This window comes from Apteryx mantelli, chromosome 2 (assembly GCF_036417845.1).
Source record: "Apteryx mantelli isolate bAptMan1 chromosome 2, bAptMan1.hap1, whole genome shotgun sequence".
NCBI lineage: Eukaryota > Metazoa > Chordata > Aves > Apterygiformes > Apterygidae > Apteryx > Apteryx mantelli.
In genome coordinates this window covers 24147747-24169368 of record NC_089979.1, presented here as the reverse complement: position 1 = coordinate 24169368, position 21622 = coordinate 24147747, and the positions used below count along the sequence as shown (strand labels likewise).

The 21622-nt window shown below is 42.5% G+C and overlaps 1 long non-coding RNA gene across 1 annotated transcript; it reads left to right on the top strand.

Annotated features, from left to right (window-relative positions):
- The first annotated feature begins 4286 nt into the window (after window positions 1-4286).
- Window positions 4287-9605, top strand: LOC136991369 (uncharacterized). The gene is made up of 4 exons (XR_010883568.1): window positions 4287-4608; window positions 7260-7494; window positions 8809-8911; window positions 9022-9605. It is a non-coding gene; the product is annotated as an uncharacterized lncRNA (long non-coding RNA).
- The last annotated feature ends 12017 nt before the right edge of the window (window positions 9606-21622 follow it).

The following is a 21622-nucleotide window of genomic DNA, read 5'->3' as shown; positions in this document are numbered from 1 at the left end:
TATTAAAAACACTTGGTCACCTATGAAAAGCTAAGTTGCTTGTTTTGAACAGTACTTTCTGCTAGGCCTGTAACCTGATTCTTTATAACAAGAAAACTAGCGATTCCAAATCCAGCCCCAAGAGTCGAAAAGCAGGGTGTTAAGGTAAACACGTTTATTCATTTTCATGAAATTTGCCATTCTTACATGTGCTCATATTTCTCTTGAACATAAGCTTAAAATAGCAAAAATAAACCAAGGGTTACTATTAGAGTTGCTATTTTCAGCATCAAACAAAAAGGAAATCAGATATAAGGGGTTCTTACCCCTACAAAACACAGCAGCTGATAACTAGCAAATGCTTTGAGTTTTCACAACTGTTGTGAAACCTCTTTTAGAGCCTGACGCAAATCCAGAAGCATATATAGCAAATGTTGTTTGCGGATTTTAGGAGGCTTTAAAAGGCACATTAATAACAAAAAGCAGATGCATTAAATCTCCCTCAATTAAGACACTTTTCTAAAAGTACTAGCAATGCAAAACCTAGTATTTTTTCTCAAGGTGGATTGTAATAATATTCAGTATTGCCCATCATGGGCAGACTTCCCAGGTTTACAGTCATGTATTCCTAGTTCTAGTTACTCACTTTTACTGGGTTGTTCACACAAAGAAACACAACTACCTACAGAAAGGAAACCAATCACACAACTGAAGCAAATTGCACAAACTAAATAGTACAATAGAAAGATTTTTCTTCCCTCTAGTAATTTTTTCAGTTGCCGTAAGCTTAAAAATTAGGTGTAGCAAAAAGGAACCTAAAAAAAATCAGAAAAAAAACATGAATTTTATGCTGACAGTGACCCCTTGGGCATAATAGTAGAGAAGCAAATTAATTTTCTGGAACCTTCAGTTAACCCACAGTCTGTAAAATAAAATTCTTATTGCCGTAGATCATGTTCCACCCCAACTCTCTTCACGTATTAAAGTGAGGAATAAAGAAAGGAGGGAAAAGAATTTAAGTCTGATATCAAGTATTTCAATGGTTTCCCTCCCCTTCCCTACCCACAGAAGTAAGAAAATGTGGTTATAACCATTACTGGATTTCCAATACAATGAAAAATCGAAAGAATCTTAAAGAGAATTTCCTCCATATTATAAATCCTCATAATATCATCAATTCATGAGCTTATCTTCCAGAGTCTGCTCTCATCATAAAAGGCAAGAGACAAAAACCATAACCACAAGGGAAACATATTTTTAATGAAACAGCTTAAAACTACCTTTAAGAGAGTTATTTAACAGAAAAAAAAAATAAGAGAAAGGACAGCTTGCATATTACAAGAAGTTGCAAAAATCTACATGATTAAAACCCCCATCAGCTCTGTTGTTCTTCCTGTGTTTTGTGGTATACCCATATTCAGGGCTGGAAAGTTGCTAATGCTTGCACAGCCTGAACTGATTTGTTTCTGTTTGAATACTAACTCCTTCTTCTTACAGTTTTTAATTTTTTTATGATTTTCATGCAATATATAAGCTACCACATAGCTCTAATGAAATGATAAAAAACATGCCAAAAGCATTCTTCATTTATTATTTTGAATGATTATGTATTCTAACTAGTTTTTTTCTATAAAATCTGTTTTAACAAAAAATAACAAAAAATTGTTTAAACCCAACCTCCTTAGCTTCTGTACCTTGCAAGCCTACTATCATTTTCAGTCATTTGTTACTGAAACCATTTTAACTGTGCATATTAATTGCACACATGGTCTCTGATTTCCTAAGTAACAGCTGAATCCCAGGCAGAGTAACCAGGAAAATTACTGCCATAATCTGAAGTTTTGCAAACTAAAATGCAAACTGGTTATGCATCTGAGGAGGTCTGCTGCATATACCTTTATATATTTATATACCTTTCTATCTTTCACAAGTGTTATTTGGAGAAATAAGATCAGCGTGCTCCACTCTTTCTGCACACACTCTGAAGTCTTCTCCCTGCTCTCGCCATCAATCTGGGACAACTGTATCCCAGAAGAAACTCTTTGTGTCTTTATGAAGAACTCGTTGCACCTTTCCTTTGCACTGCTTAACTCGCGGGGACTAGACACCAACCAGCAGGCACTGCACAGCACTTACAGCTCCCAGCGGAGCCAGGAGACGGCCCGTGACCTGGAAGCGCCCGAGCTGCGCTCCTGCTCCTTGTGGGGCATTTTGGTTTTCACCAAAACACTCTTGAAAACATGGCGGCCTCCTCTCCCTCCCGCATCCAGGTCACACAAGCTACTTAAGCTGCCTGTCCAGCTGCTGGATTTCCTCTGCTTTTGGTCATTTTTCCAAGAGATACTTGGAAAACCTGGCTACTTCCCAATAGCCAAGAAGGCCTGCTAACACCAATTAGTTTTAAACGGTCACTTCCATAATCCTCCTCTCCAAAAGGAGAGGCGGTGAGCTGAAGCACACAACACTTCTTCAGAAGGAAAGCAGCTGTGAAAGAAGGGGGAAAAATGATTGTTGTTTGCACAGGTTAAGTTGCCCTTGGAGTTAAGATATTTATCTAAGTTTCCACTGCTCTCCCCCCCCCAAACGAGGGAAGATTTCTCCAGAAGCAGCGCTCTCCATCGCTGCCGCAGTGGCCGCGCAGGTCACGTCAGCGCCCGGGACGTGCAGAGCGGCGGGGGGCGGGGAGCTGCCCTGCTGCAAGAAAACGCACGGATCTGCGGGCCCGACACTGCGAAGGGGGGAACAAATGCGACAGGTCCCTGCGCGGGGAGCGGCGGCCGCCTCTGCCGCCCTGGGCCGGGCCCCGCCGCGGAGCACTCACCGCAGCAGCTCGGCGCAATACTGCACTTCCCCTCCGGGCGCCGGCCGGCTCCCGGCCGCCGCCGCCCTGCCGCCGCCGCCGAGCCGCAGCCGCAGGAGCCCGCCGCGGGCGGCGGCCGCCCCAGCCAGGCGGCTGCAGGGCCCCGGGCGCCGCGCGCCGCCCAGCGCCATAGCGGCAGCCGCCATGTTGCGCCCCGCCGCGCTCCGCCCTCCCGTCAGTCAGCGGCGGGCGAGCGGGGCGGCCCCTTCCCCGCGACCGCCGCCGCCGCGGCCCGGCCGGGCCCGGAGGGCAGAGCCCCCGCCGGGCCGCGGCGGCGGCGGGGCGAGGCGAGGGCGCTGCGGCGATGCTCGCCCGCCGTCGGGCTGCCTCCCCCCCGGCCCCTCCCCGCCGGCTCAGGGAGGCAGCCTTTGTAGGGGAAACGGCCTTTCTAGAATATACTTTTTTTAGGGAAAATATCCTTTATTAGCCTCACCTCACACACGTACTGTTACCCACGCCACCTGGTGAGGGGGAGGTCAGGCAGGCAGGCTTCACAAACAGCCCTTGCTGGCCGTGAGAGGGCTGTGCTGGGAACACCCTTTCTTGAGGGGATTAATTGACCGAATTCCCTGCCTCCTGCATCGCGCGGGTGCCCTGGCGGCATCCCGGGGCCGGGCGCGGGGCCCTGCCGGGCCGTGGGCAGCCCGGGCCTGGCGGGGCACACAGCTTCCGCTGCGCCTGCGAGGTGCTGGAAACGAGACTGTGTTTAGGTTACGCAGCTCAGAGGTTTCCTGAGAAAACACTGAAAAGTCGCAATCAAGTGTGGTGTAAACATTCAATAGAAAAAATACCAGTAGATGGCACTCAAGAATACGCGATTTAGATCCAGCGTTTTGGAGAAGCCATGAAGCCTTTTGTTGTCCTGCAAATGGCTTCCTTTGTGCGATCCCCTGCCTCAGTTTACCTGCGCGCCGAAGGTAGGCACAGTCGTCATCAGCTTAACCTAAGACCCCTGCTCTTTTGAAAATTAGATGCTTGGGATTTTAAACTGGGCACCCCAAAATCTGAGGAATCTGAACTACAGCATCTCTTGCTCCTTCTGACAACGTGATGCAGGTGGGTTACGGAGCAGGCCGCGGAGCTGCGGCTCCAGCTCAGGAGCCACGAGGCTCGGGGCTGGTTTGCTGTGGGACAGCACGATTCTGCCGGGGCGTCACAGCCGACCCAAGGGCTCTGTGTTCAGCAGAACTTTTTGTTTCAGTTTTGCAACAGGCAGTCTCTGGTTCCTCATCTTGGATGAGATACTCTTCATGCTGTATAATCTGGCCAGAGTTTATTTAGAGAACTCTCTGCAAGAAAAATTGTTGTCTTAAGGCAGCAGTCCCAAACGCTTGCTTTTGTTAGACACTACACAGTAATAGCCTTACACAGACCACTGCTCTGCAAGGGAACCCGCTACAGAGAATATAATGCATCAGTAAGGCCTAAGCCGTTGTGACATGAGAATATAAGAGGCAAGTTTTGAAGGGAGACCTAACATACTCAGTCAGCCAGCTGGTATGGTTGGAAAAATCTTACAAGCTCTGAGGTACTTGCTGGGGGACACAGCTGGCACCTCAGCCACATACAGCCGTGCGAAAGGGCTGTAAGTCAGCTACCAGGGCCTCCTGATATGCTCTGCAGACCGCTTCCTCTCACCCTTTCTGCACCCTTACTGCAAACGGTCTTCAGCAGAGGAAATTCGACTCAAGTTGGGTTAGCTGAGCAGAAAGCGCCCATGCTGCAGAAGGAGCATCTGAGCGACCGCGCACGGATTCACGTTCTCCCCTGTGAGTACACCTAACGCTTCTCTTTGGGAGCTTGTTTACTGCAGTAAACTGATTCACTTTATTACTCTTTTCCAGTGATCGCTGGAGAAAGTCTGTTCTTTCCAGGTACCTCAGGGAAAAGTTGGAAAAGTATTGGAAGGTTTGTAGGATGGAAGCAAAACTAACTTGTATGTGCACCACAGAAGAGTTATGTTAGTTCTGTAGTCGCAGGTGGAGTAGCTGTGCTTCCTCAAAGTTTGGCCTACATCGGGATAAGCCAACAAATTAATATAAAAGTACCACCATGTTTAAGAGCTGTTTCATCTTAATGCTAAGCCAACCCAACTTATTGGCTAGTTATTACTGCAAGCAGCAGTCCGACTTTCCATCCCCAGCCTTGCCATTCTCCTTCCTGGTGCCAGCTCTGACCTTCATTTTATAGCATGGTGAGCAGATTCAAGGAGTTAAACCAGAAAAAAAAACATTCAATGTTCTCTTTCAATTTTCCTGAGTTAGTTTCCTGCCAGTTTGGTGCTCTGAATCAGTTCACTGTGTGGGCCGAGGAGCATCAGAGCCAGCACCGGGCGTGAGCATCAGCAAGGGGCTATGAGCTGGAGGGGCAGCAGGATCCCCCTGTTTGTGGACCATGATACATCTATGTTCATCAGCCTCACTGTAACATGAAACCACACCGTAAATATGGGAGAAGTTTTGAGTGAGGAGCAACAGTCAAGTTGTAAGACATCTGTTTGGAAACAAGAGCAGACCTTTATTTTGTGCCATGCCAAGACGACTCAGAAAAAAGGAGGAGAGGGAGGCTAGGAATATCGCTTAAGCGTTGTTTATTTAATTGATTCATGGCTCTTGCGGGTTTATCCTGAGTCTTTCTTCTTCCCTTTCTCTCATCTCTAAAGTTCTCTTTGTCTTAAAATTCTGGACCTTGTTTTAAACCTTGCTATGACTCGAGCAGGATTTATTGTTTGTCAAGGCACCCAAAGGAGGTCATTTAGCTTTGGCAGGTTTCTGGGTGGAGGCTGAAACTGCAGTTGTTTAGGTTTTCACAGAGAACCCCTAGATAAATGAATCCAGCTCTTTCAGCTGCTGCCAATTCCTGGCAGAAGGGTTACATAAACATACTCTAAACCTCAAGAGTATTATAAATAAATCTTATAAAATATTAACTTTTGTTAATCTCAGAATGAACCAAAATGGTGTTAAACTGATTTAAACCCTTAGTAAGAAAAGAATAAACTAGGTGTTGCATAAAAAGCAACAATCCTGACCTCGTTCTCAGTGCACTGACATTTGTTTCTTACTGTTCTGTACCTTTAATGTTCTCATTAAACTACAGTTTTTTTCTTTAAGCAAATACTTCACATATCATGTATAATAATTGAAAAAGCTTCTTCAAGTCTGTATTGATTCTAATAAGTTAGCCTTTCGTGTTGCCACTGCAGTGAAAATGGTGATTTTATTTAATGTTTTACTGAGTTATTTTTAACACTGTACATGAATATTTAAGCACGGTAAGAGGCTTCTACAAACTTTTTTTGGTGTATCATTGTGTTAAAGAGCTCATTTCATCACTTTTTCTAGTATCTCTCTCAAAAGCTGAAAGATAATTGTCTCTGATTCCTACTTTCTAAAGTATTTTGTCAAACTTACTCCTTGGATAAAACTTAATTCTCAGGGCTGAATTTCTAGTGACAGCAATGGCTGGTCTCAGTAGGAATAATTCAGTTACAATACAATTGTTCTAACACAGAATTTCTGGGGGCAAAAAAAAGTGTTTTCTGTCAGAAAATACTGATCATTTATAGCCAACCCTTGTAAAAACATCCAGACTAGTTTTGACCAGGTGATATTTCTTGTCAACATATAAATGAGAAAAAGAGACCCTCAGCTATCCTGTGATAGCCAAACACAAAGTCTGGAATATAGGAGGTTTACTTATATTCCAGTGCTTGCCCCAAAAAAATTTCATACAGAAGAGAACAGGAGAGAGAGAGAGATGCACCTTAGAATACCCAAGAGCCTAGAGGATAAGGTATTCATTGGGAGAGGGAGACTGACACCAGGACCCCTAATCTGTAATGGCAAGAGCAGAAATTTGAACTATGATCTGATAGGTCTATTGGCTCTACTCATATGGGCAAGATATATTCCTTCTTCCTCTCTCATTTTTCTCTTCTGAATAATTCTGGATTCATTCCAGTATGAAAAAATTAAGAAAATACCTTTGTGTAGTAACAATAGTATTTCCTATCCAGTTCCATTCCAAAGTATACAGGCATATGCAGTTATTTTTACCTGGACTACTAAAAATATTAAACCAAAAGTTTTGTTAAAAGGAGTACACTAACAAAACATGACTAACTGCAATAGTTTCACTCCTGGCCACAAATAATACATTAATGCATGTGGTGCACCGGGATACTTTAAAGCACAGTTTTCCCATTTTACATGGTTTAGACATCTAGGTCTTTAATTACAAAGTAGATAGAAAGTTCCAAAAGGATGTTGCAGTGAAGGGGTTTTGTCTTTGTTGCTGCTGCATTTGTTGGTTTTGGTTTGGGTTGTTTTTTTTTTTTTTTTTTGTAGTTTTGCCTGTAGATATGTGCTCAGACGCTTTCCTTTATTTCTTACTACCATTTTGCTCTTTCACTCCCCAGTTTCAAGCCCACATAGTTGTAAAAGGTGCTATCCTAATGGCAATAGAAAGCAAAGGTCTCAGTGATTTGTGAAGCGTGAGGACCTCTATGCGCTTCCTTGGCCGTGTGCTACAGGACTGAGCTGGAGTGACTGTCCTCAGAGTGAAAGGATACAGCTCTTTTTTCCATATCCACCAATACCTTTGGCAACTGTGAGCACCCTCCAATGCACTCAACAGGAATTGCTGCTCTTCAGGTATTCTCAAGCCTTCTGTGATTTTATGTGAGGTTGACCCTTACCCCCAGTGAAGTGGGTGGGTCTGTCAACTCCCTTTACATAGGCCATCAAGTAAAGGCCAGATATTATCCACTTTCAATCATTCCTGATTCAGACTGGAAACTTGTTAGTGTTAGTGAAACAGAGGGTATTCAGGTCACGCAACTTTTGTTACCTAATGTTTTAGGATAGTCTCTTATTTCTTCATAGCTAGTGGAGTAAAATAGGACTTCTCCAGAGCGTAATTCAAAGAAAAGATGTAATGGCAGCCCTTGTATCACCCTGATTAACCTTAGTCTCTCTACTACTTGAAGATTACTGACCCTCTCTGACCAGGCACCTCTCCACAGCTTTGCCACATTCCCTGAACACGGGAACAGGCAGAAGTAGATTTGGGGCCAAATTTTCAAGGGCTTAGACATCATAACTGCCCAGCTTCCACTTTGACATCAAAATGAGGTTTTCAGAGTTAAGAAGCCTTCTCTAAAGAATTTATTTGAAAATCCAGCTCTCTGTGGGGACAATGAACTTGCTACAAAATTTTGACCCTAGTTTTTCAAGAGTCATCCTAAAAACTCAGTGTTGTCGTGGGAGGGGATCGTTTATCTAGCTGCCCTTGTGCAGAAGCATAGGCCCACGCGAACACTGTTTTGGTTCCATTTTGTTGCCTGGGGTGACATGCATACAATATCAGATGCAAATACAGTGAGTATTTGAATGGAATTCAGAAAGTGTATGCTTTTAAGATAAAGCAGAGCCAAGTCCTGCTGCTGCTGCTTTGGATGCAAATGTATTTGTAATGAACTCTGTTTTTATATGTGTCCCTTATCTTGCACCTGTTATTATCTTTGTTGTAAAAAGCTTACAGGCAAGTTTGCCAAATGATACGCCCCACCTGTGCTACCTGGATAAACACTGTTAGCAAAAAACATGCAAACTGAAAAGCCACGAGTTCTTGATGGACAGGTACCAGTGCTGCTTCTCTGGCTAGCAAGGACAAGGTCTTTGTGTTCTTTCAACAAGTTGCCAACCTTTTCTTGTTTGAAATTTTTGTGAAGTTGTTGGGAGGGAGATGAGAGAAAGAGGAAGCTGGGGGTGTACAAACTCATTTTTGGCATGCAGATGAAGTTAGTTGCAAATATAACAAGCATTTCAACGGAATCCACAAAGTGAATGTTTTTTTATCAGAGCCAAAATAGAGATAAATGTTGTGACTGCTGTGTTGGAGGCAGATATATTTGTTGTGAACGCTGCTCTTGTGTACATGTTTTTGCTTGGACCCCTGCAAACCAGGCTAGTACTAGCTGAAGAGAGAAAAGGTGAATAATGGGAAACTACATCACTATGACCTGTCCCTGAGAAGTCTGGAAAGAAATGACATAGCAGATATGGCAAGGTGAGCATCCTGAGGCATTTCAGTGGAGAGGCAACAGTAAGGGAGAACAACTTGTTCCAGGAGCTTGTTATGTTTTACTGAGATCTCTACATTTTCCTGTGCTTTTTTAGGATCTTGCAAGAGGGAGCACTACTGAGTAATTACAGCACAAGGCCAGGAGCTTGGATTCTGAAGTCTTGTCCCCATCCATGTCACTAAGTCCCTGTGGCAACATACATACTGTCTGTGATGGTCACATCTGAGAGTGATTGACACTTCATGGTCCCTGGGCCAAGTGATTTTAACTGATTTGCATCTGTAGTGTTGAAATCTCAAGGTGGTTGGAGTGTGCAGGACTCATCAATACTGAATATTATTGGGGACACAGGATGGTGTGAGACCTGTCCCACCAGGCCTGCTTACACCTCGGCTACCAGCAGTGCTTGGTGTTGCCAGGAATAGGCACTCCCTGTACTACTCTTCATCCTCTGCCTTGCACTCCCTGCACAGACATGCCCCCGCTTGCTGCTTTGTATGTTAGAGCAAGGTAAAGGGAAGAGCTTGACATCATAAATCTCTCCCTTTCCTGGACCTTGAGCTATAAGGGAGTTCACCCAATGCCATTTTGCCAAAGCAAGAGACACAGATAGGACACATATCCCTGTGTTCTTTGTGCCATATATGGTCTGTGTCTATAAGAACTGAGAGATACCGCACCCTGATCTGCTTGAGCCATGTCTGTCACTGAGGATAATTCATAAACTGGTTACTCTGGCAGACAGCCAGAGTGACGGCCATGTTTTTTGACACTTGGATATATTCCACTAGACACAAGCCAAGAACCTCTTTCTTCTGCACTTTAAAAAACTGGTGGCCTGAGGGGATGCGTCGTCATTATGGTCAGTGCAGCCTAGCCCCTGACCTGTCCAGGAGCTTGAACCAGGCTCCAAACTCCTGCAGGGCTGAGTGTGCTGCCAGGCAGCTGACCAAAACATTGCTGATTTGCTGGCAGTAACACAGCATCCCAAACACCATTGCTGCCTCCAAGGCCCTGAAAAGCTTCTGAAAGAACTCAGAAAAATATTTCCTTATACAATGGGGATTCCTTGGGTGTTGCAGCCACCTTCTCACAGCCAGGCAGTGTGCCAGTCTCTGGGGATGAGACAATACTTTGGAAGCTCATATGTAACCAAAAGCTAGCAGCAACCTGTCCAAAAGTTACAGATCTGCCAGGGCACAGACACCGATTCCACCTTGTCTTTTGCTCTTTGCCTCTCAGTGGCAGCCCCTTTCCCTGCTCATGGTATGAAACTAACCCCTTCTCCTCTCTCCTCTTTCTTCATCCCACTCCCTCATGCAAGTATTGGGTAGTCCCAGGCAGAGCAGGTCTTAGTCAGCTGCTTAGCAGGAGAGTGCTCCAAACCCTACAAGTTTCGTTTTGAAAGAGAGCACAGCACTTCAGCTTTACATACCTTTTATATTTTTCAAACAAAAGCCTAAAAAATTGTATGTCAAGTAAATTTTTGTTTATATGCATAAATATATGTATAAATATATATATATTCACATATCCATCCATCCATATATATATGAAAGACTTATCCTGCTGATTGGTCTTCTTGGCAGGAGCTAAGGTATTTCAGGTCTTCTCATGTGTTCTCATGCCTTCCCCTCTGAAAAAGTGTTTTTACCCCTAGCCATGGCACTTGTAGCCTAAGCTACGGCGTGTGGGTGTAGCCTGCCCCTTGATTCCTTAGTCTTTAAGCAGCAGCTGGCTTCAGGAGCCAGAGGTATAGCTTGCAGAGGGAAAAAAAACTTTCCCTAAGTAGCAGCTTGTCCCACTCCCTTTTCTGGGTCTCCTGCTTAACAAAGTCCACACTGGATTGCCTCAAGAAGCATCGTTCACTCAAAGATAGCAAGCCAAGCAGTTCTTGGTAATGTCTGGGCATACTGCGCTATTGGCTGGTCCCAACATACTGAGGTACCTGCATCCCAACGCCAGACTTGGCTGTTTCGCTAAGTAGATGCCCAAACTATGACAATTCCTTTGCTGACCCTGTTCTTGGAGGATGAGCTCAAGGAAAGCACTGCACTGGATGGCACACCAGCCGTTACAGAGCGGCCTTTCACCAACACTGTTCACTTCTTCTTACAAAGCCAGTTTAGACCTGTTGCTGACTACCTACATTTCTGCCAAGAGATGTGTTTCCGCTGCCAGGGGTGGGATGTGTGAGTACTGGGAATTGGCAGGAAGGTGTAGAAGGGTGCAAGGTGGCCAACCCAGCTGGAATATCCTTGAAGAACTGGACAATTTTGTACAGTTCAGACCAGGAACAATGTAGGGACAGGACAGGAGGACATGCTGTTCTCTGGCCTGTGCTTGGGTTTTCTTTCCTCACCTAGGGGGATAACAGATGCAAACATGAATGTCCATGTGTGTGGTTGAAAGAACAGGATCATGGTGTGGAATGGGGCAGACCAATGTGACAGGCTAGAAACACCTTGTGTGACCTGTGAGGAACTGAGCCCAGTTTCAGAAAGGAATATCATTGCCTAAAGTAAAGACTGGGCGGAAAACAGGCAGCCAAGTTTAATGGAACAGTCAGGCCCTGCTGGCTGATCTGAGGATCTGTAAGTGCCCAAGATTTTGTGAGGAAAAATACACCCAAGATCCTGTTTCTGTGCATGGCTATAAGTGCCATTATCTTGGTACAGCTGGAAGTCGTAGCATCTCCTGCACATCAGTATCCCTTACCCACCTCAGGGACCAACCCCAGGAAACCCTGTATCCTCTCCACAGTCTTTTTAAAATGTGTGTGACTAGAGCAAGTGCCATAGTGCCATAGTGCCTCAGGAGCCTACATGGGTGCCTCTATACTATATTCTGCAGTACTCTGAGTATCAGAGTTAGCATCTGTGGTGTATACGGAAGCAGTAAAAAGTTTGACTTGTAAATGCCATTGCCAGAAATAGGAGCCAGAATATGAATATAGGTTATATTAGCCAGAATATAGGATATGGTGACAGTCACTGTGGACATGGACAAGGGCCTTAACCTCCTTGAGGTCAGTTTTTCTAGGGGTACTGGTGGACAAGTTGAATATAAACCAGCAATGCACCCTTGTGGCAAAGAAGGGCTGCTGGGCTGCATTAGGAAGACCATTGCCAGCATGCACCCTCGAGGGAGGTGATCTTTCCCCTGTGCTCAGCCCTGGTGAGATACATCTAGAGTGATGGGTCCAGTGCTGGGCTCCCCAGTGCAAGAGAGACATGGATATACTGGAGCACGTCCAGCAAAGGGCTACAAAGATGATGAAGGGTTTGGAGCATCTGTCGTACAAGGAGAGGCTGAGAGAGCTGGGACTGTTCAGCCTGGAGAAGAGAAGGCTCGGGGGGATCTGATCAATCCATATAAATAACTGATTGGGGGAGAAAGGAAGATGGAACCAGACTCTTCCCAGTGGTGTCCAGTGGCAGGCCAAGGGGCAATAGGCACAAACTGAAACACAGGAAATTCCATTTGAATGTAAGAAAAAACTTTTTTCCTGTGAGAGTGGTCAAACCCTGGCACAGGTTGCCCAGGCAGGTTGTGGAGTCTCCATCCTTGGAGATATTCAAAACCTGACTGGACGCAGCCCTCAGCACCCTGCTCTAGGTGACCCTGCTTTGAGCAGGGGTAGTTGGACTAGATGATCTCCAGAGGCCCCTTCCAACCTCAACCATTCTGTCATTCTGTGAAAGTTGTAAATCATAGTGTCTATCCTCAATGGGCTGATAGAAAGCAGTTGAGTATCTTTGGGTAGGGTATGTAGGATGTAGTAGAAATGTAAAGCGCTGTGCAAAGCAGCAGAGGAAACAAGGAAGCTGACATTTTGGCTGTGGACGCAATTGAAGAAGTAACTTATGAAGTGCTTCAGGGAAGTGGACAGATAGTAAAATACCCGTGTAGCCATGGAATAATGCAGAACTGATTTTCAAGTTTCAAGACTTTTTTTTCTCTCCTGGCCCTGAGCATGTGAGGAAAGTGCAGAGCCAAGCCATCACAGGCAGGGAAACTTCACATCATTCAGCAGTTACCGTCCTTTCTGATTTACAGGTGGCGTTCTTACTTCTTGAAGCGAATCCGTCCCAGCTCTGGTTGGCCAAAGCAATTTGTCAAATCCAGGGGGCCTAGGAGAGGGGGCACACTTGAGCAGGAAATGGAAGGATCTTCTGCAGAGGACTTCAGGGTACAAATGTACATGGGAAGTTTAATACTGAAATCTACAGTGGCAGGTAGAAACATTCCACCCCGAAAATGCCTCCTGTGAGCCAACCATAATAACTAGTTATGTACAGATTTGCTAGAAAAATGAGATGCCTAGCTGCTGCCCTACTTTTCACTTACCCTGATTTTTCTGGTGATGTGGCATCCTAAAGCATTTCTAAAACACCTTTTAAAACCAAGTGTTTTCAAATCTGCAAACAATCCAGAGTTCAATTCTGAGCATTATAAATGGTCTTGCTAATTAAATGCAGCTAAAATAGTGAAAAGAGTTGCAGGGCAAATGAGATCAATGACAAACACCCTTAGAGAGCACAGAAGGGGGAAAAGTGCTCATGTAGAAAGGTGATTTATGGTGATTCTCTGGTTGCTGAAACAGAAGAATTATTGAGAACCTTAAAGGAGAAAGGAGCTTTAGGTTGGAAGATTGACGACTAAAAACCATGGGGAAGTAATCCTTTCTGCATCAGTATGGCAAAGCTTCAGTTCTGGGAGGCAGGTCAATGCAGGTCAATGCTTGGACTGGAAATGCTAAGCTGGGGAACTTCTTGTTGCCTCCTGCCCCCACGTTGCCTCTCCCTCACCCCCTCTTTAACAAAAGGAAGCGAGTGTGTTTCAGCGTTGTGATTTCCCATATTAAGCATTCAGCTGCACAGTCTAATTGCCAGCCAAAGACTTGAGCATTAAGCAGCCTCATGCAAAGATAAAATAAGTTACTCTGAGTATGGTGATTCTTATTTTAACCTAAAGTTAGACAGTTACTAAATATGGCTGTCACTAGTATTTGGCATATATAAGTGTAGGGCTTCATTTCTCATCTTTTATCCTGTATAGGACATTATATTCTTTTATCATAAAAAAATTTCAGAGTTAATCCATTCAGAGAACTCATACACAATTGTGAGTTACTTTGTGGCCCTCCAGTAACTGTGTTACAAATAAGGTGAAGAGATATACTTTTATTCAACATACCATTTTTACACTTTTCTATAATCTGAAAATATTGACCTGAAAAGACCATCGCTCCATATTCTATATAATAAGCAATTTTGCACCCTCATCTGCAGTTCCATTGCAAGAGAGGACAAGAATCTCTGCAGAGTTCATGTATTAATTTTTAAAACTTTTGCATTTATTTTGGATGAATGGAATTACATATTTGGAGAATCATACTGTTATATTTGGACAGTTATGTTATTATATGACTGCCATAGACTGTAATTAGACCTAGTTGTCCGAGCGTAAAGATACCATTTTCTTTGTTTCAGGAGGTTTCAGGCAGCAATTACTGTAACTGGATTGCATTACAATAGCCAGTCTCTAGCAAACTCCTTTGATGAGTCACATCATCAGCAAAACATGGCAAGTGTGGCAGTGTAACGTCATGTAACAGCAAATCAGTGTCTTGTTCTAATATTTTAATGACAACTATCTAAAGCAGACCAAGTTTTGAGAAAGTGTTTGTTATTCACGCATAATGATCTGGCTTGCAAAAAAAAATCCTTGGCGGATAGAGCTAATAAAATAAGCAGCTAGTTAGTACAAACTTCTTTGTTTAATTTTATTGTGTGGAAAGAAGCAAAGGTTTTTTCTCATATAAGAAAGGCACTGCTGTTGTCTGGAAAGTTTCCATATGCCCCTGCAGCTTTCCAATTGCTCCAGTCAAAGGTGTCAATCAGAGGTTTGCTGTACTTCCACTGATGTTGAATTGTACATCTACATGTATTTCACAGATGGACTTTATTTGAAAAGCAGCGTCTAGCTGTAAAATCTTAGTCATTAATTTGGCACCATTTTGCTGTAAAATATTAATTGTTAATCTGGCATCATTATGTGCTGGGTTTGCCCCATAATTTAGTTTGTCTTTATTGTAAAATAATGCATAGCAAACACAATACAGGATCACTTTTTGTTTCTTCTGTTCCAGAGCTGCATTTAAGAAGCCTCCTTTTGTGCTTCTTACTGTTTGAGAAATAAGCAGACCTGTACACTTTAGTAAAACACTGTAGTGCTTCCTGCTAGCCATGACTAATGCTTGCACAGTGTGGCAATCACAACAGAAGGAAGTTTAAAAAAATTTTGTCAGTGTTTGGAGCTTGAGGTTCATCTTCAGCCAGACCTCAGACTGTGCTTTACACGACATTTAGATCACTGGAATATTCTTATATAAGGCTAATTGACACAATTAAAAGAATGACTCCTTACAGATATGTGTTGCTGTAGCAACCTGTGCGGAGGGGAGCCAAAGCGCCCTCCATATTTAAGCAAAAAATATTAATCATAATAGGTAGAGTCACTTTATCCTTTTTGTAAGATACTTACTCAGGAAGCAAGTGCCACAGCATGTTGCAACAAGGATCACTGTAATGGAGTTGAAATAATTTGAAGGCAAGCTAGAATACTCTCAGAGTAATAACCAAAACTACGTGAAGACAGAAACATATTCAAACGTTGTCTAAAGCTCCAAGGATTTAGGCAGTAGGGTTAGTTTTTCAAGTGTTTTGTTCTGCTGCCATAGGAACACTGGAATGGAAAAAACAAAAAGTACCAAAGGCATCAGTGGAAGCAGAATGAGGCTTCAGTTGCTGAACTTGTCTAAGGTTCGTTGTACCTAAGGGCCCGATTGCCCAGTCACATCACTACGGGCAGACGCTAAATCCACCTGCAACTTCCTTGGTTTCAAATGGACCCAGGTAGCTCTGTGTTGTTGACAGTGGATATGCATGCGAGATCAAGTGTCCAGAGGCACTGTCAGAGTGGTGAAATGGTAAAAGGTCTCCCATTTCCCCTGCAGCAAACCAGAGCAGAGCAGATCCAAATGTTTTTATACCATACTCCACTTCTCTTTTCCCAGTAAGTTGCACATTTTGACCAAACAGCATGAAGTGTTAAAAGGATCACACAAATTACCTGAGACCCAAGACTAAGGACTTGTTTTAATGGAATCTTTTTATTTAAAGCCAATGATAATTATTTTGACTAGTATGATTGTTCCTTCAAATTTATTATTTTAACATCATTTTAATCTTTGTCTTGAAGTCTTTGCAACTTGAACACAGCCGCATTGTGTTGCTATGGAGTACAAGAAAAACCTGAAATCAATGCTGACTGAGACTGAACAGTTTGATTTCCATTTCCAAGATGAAAAAGTAAATGAATAGCATGAATAAAAAATGTGTTTAAAATAAACAAACACTTGTCTTTTGAATGATCTTAGGAAAAAAAGATGAAAAGGGATCTCAAGAAGTCATCTATATCATCCCACTCTCTAGAGATGGATGAGTTATCTGTGTCATTCCTGACTAAATTTTCTCTGATCTCCTTTTAAAAAGATTTACAATCCCCAGGCGATATAGCTCACTATCCTTATTTTTAGAAAGTTTTTCATAACGTCTAACCACAATCTAGTTGTGCAGCAATGGAACGTCTTATTAAACTGAAATGTCTTTATTTTTCAAGACTATTCTCATATCTCTGTTAGGTTTCTCTTTACTAGAACAAGCACCTCCATTTTCCAATCTTTTCTTGTTGGTCACGTTTTTCTAGAGCTTTGATCATTCGTGCTGCTCTCCTAAGTAGCCTGATCAGTGTTGTATCTCTCTTCAGCATGGTGCCACAAGCCAGACTCACTGAGCCCCAGCTGAGTTTTGCCAATACTGAGAATACTGGAAGAATTACTTCATATACGTTGCAGCCTCTATTTATATCTGTGCATCTTGATATGACGTTTGCTTTTTCTGAGACAACCTCTAGAACATTTCTACAGGGCTGCTCCCTACTCATTTGTTCCTCAGTCTGCACATAAAATCTTGCATTTTGTATTCTTTAATAGAATCTTATTTTTTCACTAATAATACCAGATACTTAGTTACTTAATTTGACACTGATCACTTGAATATTAAACTTACATTTCTTCTGAGTTACTTTCAAAATTCCTTAAGCTGTGTGATATTCTTTTGTTTTGTTTTGTTTTGTGCCTAGGATCTATAAATCTTCAGCTTTGTTCTAATTATAGTTCCAGAGCTCAGGTACAACATGTTCATGTTCAGTCTGCACGTGGACCCTTCACTTATCCCATTCCAAGTACGGTGGTACGATTATAGCTGTTTGACCTGTTGCACCATTGCAATCTCAGCTTGTCCTGATAATGGTACAGTTATGTTTACTGTCCTTGCAGCTCTGGCAATTACATCTCATTACACCACTTTAATTATTCAAGCACTGACATTTGAGTGATAATGTTTATAAATTCAGTCACAGAAAAAAGAGCTCTTTCAACTTAAGTGTCTTTTTTATAGCTCTTCTCTTGAACTTTCTCTTTTCTTACAACACATTTCTTGCTCTGTCACAACCATAGTCGTGACGTTTTTCCAAAAACCCTGGAAGACACTCTAAAGCCCTGTTTCTGCCATGATCTTTTTTTAAAAAAAAAACACTGCTAATACTTGAGCACTTTCACCACAGTGGGGTGAAAGATATATATATTTTTAAATGCATTAGGTAGCATGTTTTGAAGTACTAGCACAGATGAGGCAAATAGATCTTAACACATTAGCTGTTCAGGCTGAACTCTCAGGAACACCAGGTGCTTGGAGTCAGAGGGTACCATCACTGTCACATTCTCTTACACTGTCACTCATAGCCAGAAAATGCCATTTTGATGTACAGATTTAAGAGTTGACTTGTACCTGTAACTTTCTCCGCTGGAAGCATATTGTAGGAACAGCTTCACTTTGCATTGTCAAAGAGCTTTTCCAGCAACTTACACTCATTTGAAAAGTTCTTAGACAGCCTATAGTAAAAAGGGTTAGGTGCAAACAACTCTCTTGCATCATCCCGGTGGAGTGCCTGACTGTCTGACCACATCCTACATATGAGGAACTGAGGCAGACTTATGTAGTGTGCCCAAAGCCACACAACAGGTTAACAGCTAAATCTGGAACCACACATCTCTTGCTGCAATGACTGGACAAGACTATCTGGCTGACAAATTTTACTAAAAACTTGGCTGCCACCTGGGACTTACAGTGTTATGCAGGGAAGCTATACCTTGCTGTGAAAACTAACTTTTCCAGACTGGAAGGGCATACTGCAGGACCTGTCTCTTGCCTAGAGGCTTCATTAACACAAATCTTGCAGACACTGAGACCTCATTAATTTGTTATTGTGCATAACCAGTTTTCAAATGCTAACTGAAAAGAACTCTCCAGCTGAATGTAATACCCGATTCTCAGCTGCGGTGATTCAGTATGCAATGATGACTCTTGCACCTGGCTTCCATGAAATGCTTAGCACAACAGACAAGACCTCCCGCAGTATTTATTCATTCAGCAAAGCTCAGCTGGCAGGGAGTGCTGGCATTTGTTGTATGTGACCTAAGCAAGAAAGGGAACGTGTCAATGAATGCTTTGGATCCCGAGTCAATTCTTCCGTGTATGAACTATATATAACATAGTATAGTATATATATTTATAAAATACACACAGACACACACACAATATGTTTGTAGATATAAAGTGTGAAAATTGGCTTTGAGCATGTCAGCCAAAGGACATTCTGAAGTATTGATTAGTTTTATTACTCATGCAGTGTCTGAGACCTGGAAGCAGGAAAGGTCATGTCTTTTTTATCCACTATGATCGCCTCAGGCTCTGTTGGAATAGACATGATTTGATCTTCTCTCAGCAGCACTTGGCTTTTTTTTTATTTCCTGGGGCTGGTCTGAGCTCTGTTGAGAAATGCCGGGCTCAGGATTTGCAAGAAACATCCGTGACTGAAAAGAGATGCAACTCAGAATCATGATGGGTGACTTTGTATACTGGGGAAGACTGAGATCTTTCAAAAGTAATGGTAATTCGTGATTGGATGGAGTCTTATAATTGAAATCCAAGCACATTTTTAAATGATCTAATCTGTATTACTTGGTGCTAAGCTGATATTGCTAATTCTTTTGTAACTTGTCACAACAGAACAAAGATCATGCTCACTATTTTAGGAAGCATGTGAATCGGTGGGGAAGCCAGAAGGAAGCAAATGGATCGCTGGTACTAAAATGCCTCAGAGATGCATACAGTGTGCGTCTGCAGACTCTGTGGTTGTGCATAAAAACTCAAAGAAGGGTTTTAAGTATGGCTAGCCACACAACAAAACCTGCTTTGAGCTGACAATTTAAGGAGGAAGCTCTCTGCACACTTGTATTACTTCACCAGCATTTGTCATTCCCACATGACTTAAAACACAGATATGCCACAGACAAATCTACTTATGCCTTCGCTGAACATTGACAATCATTACAAAGATAAAAGCAGCAAAAGAAAAAAAATCATGGCACCAAGATAAGTTCCTCCTAAAATCAACCTGTAGTAGGTGTTTGAAAGCAGCTTTTTACTGAGCATGAAGCTGTGTGGATTCCCCAGTGTGGATCAAGCACACCTGCCTATACACTGGCTGTGAGATTCACATCATCCTAAGATCACCACTGAAATAAAGAACAAAAAATTGAAAGCTTAATAACCATAGTAATAACCCATTAACTATCTGAACTATGTAGGAATTTTATAAAGTTAACAAATGTAAGTTCAATGCCAAAGTCAGACATTTTCAGGTCATTTCTCTCCTGGATAGTAAGTCCACTTCAATGCCTTAGACAGGAGGCATGCTTCTGGAAAACCTCTCAAATCACAAGGCAAAGATGAAAGTATAAAGCGAGATTGATTCTTGGTGGTACCTGGAGTCATGAATAGGGTCTCTTATTACAGCATGCTGAAGGAGAGGACAGGTTCAGGCAAGAGCAGGGAAACTATGCTGGACTTTTGCTAGGACAAGAGACAAATATGAAAGAGGACAGACAATTCCAATGGAAAACGTTTGATGAGCGCCTCAGGGCTCAGGAGAAAAATCATTCCTATGATGAATGACACAAGAACAGGCATCTGCCTCTGTCTGCCTGCTGGCTCCTGCACAGCACTGCCTACTGAGATGCCCTCTGCCCTCCAGCCTGATCTGACAGTTCAGATGCTATCACTGAAAGCACTCTAGAAAAAATAGTTGTTCAGCCCATGAAAATCTGCACCAATTCCTCTGAGGGGATTTTTATTTTGACATAGTGGAGGAAAAGAGCTCAAAGTATGGCTAAAGCTTACCATTATTTTTATAATCTGGCTATGATTTATAATGGCATCCTGCCAATGAAAATTTGAAGACAGAATTATACCTGGTTTTGCTCTCTAACAAAATGAAAAGAAGGAATTACACTTTGACAGTTTCTAAGGAAAAAGAGTTTTGTGAGGTCTAACCAAGAACTCCTTGCTGAAAAGGATGACAAAAAACATATTTTGGTTTAGATGTTTAAGTTCTTCCACAGAAAAATGGATCCCCCAGCTTTTTCAATATGGCTTGGAGGATCATATCCAGTAATTTCTGCCTGTTTGGGACTCAGTCTGCCAAATTATAAAAGAATCCCACTCATGTCAGAATTGGATTATTGAAACTGCCAAGTATTTGCTGAGTTCATGTTCTGGAAATATAGTCTCTAACACCTGTTTTGCATAAAAAAGCTGAAAGGCCTGATCTTACCCAAAACTTTAACTGGATATTTGGGAGAGGAAAAAAAATTATAAGTTGTGACTTACAACAGGAACAGTCAATCTGATATCTTTAAGCCAATATTGCAGAAACCTTTGCACTAACCAAAGTCAAAGGAAGAAAAGCAGAAGAGGAAGTGGCCATTTAAATTGAGATTGATGTTTAAATCTAAAAGTCCACTTTCAAAAAAGGAATTGACTTTTGTATAAGGACACAAATATGAAACTCTGTGCTTTTTAACTTTGGATCTGTGCAGACTGCAAGTCCTTTAAACAACAGGTTTCGAGTTTTTATTCCTAAATGTGTGACAGAAAGGCTTGAAATCTTTTGAACAGCTGCTTGTATATTTTTCATAGAAAAATTATTCCATTATGGTTAATCATAAACTTCAGCTACTTTTTAAATTATAAAAATCTCAGCTACTTTTGTATATTGTTTTCAGCAGGATAGATCAAGACCTGTATGACAGCAGAGAGCATGCAGAATCCTTCTATACAGCACAGCACCTGCTGTCACGGTCTGATGGAAGCGGTCTGTAGTGTGGGAGAATGCGTAAGACCTGATCTTAAGCATGTGTAGGTTCAGAGCATCAGTTTTTAACTGAACGTTAAACTGAAGCATTGGTTTTAGTAGCCGCACTGCGCTGTCCTTAAAGCAGTGACACACCTATCAGAAAAGACTAATGGTTTGGAGGCTCCTGGACAGATATGCCAGTTTCATGCTGCCTATGAATGATGTGTTCACACAAATCACTCAGAATGATATCAAGTGGTTTGTTACGTGTTGTTTGCAAAGGGTTTTTATTTATCTCTGTCTGGAGGAAATGCTATAATCTCCAAAGGTTAGATGGAGTTTTTTGTTGTTTTTTTTTAATTTGTGCACTT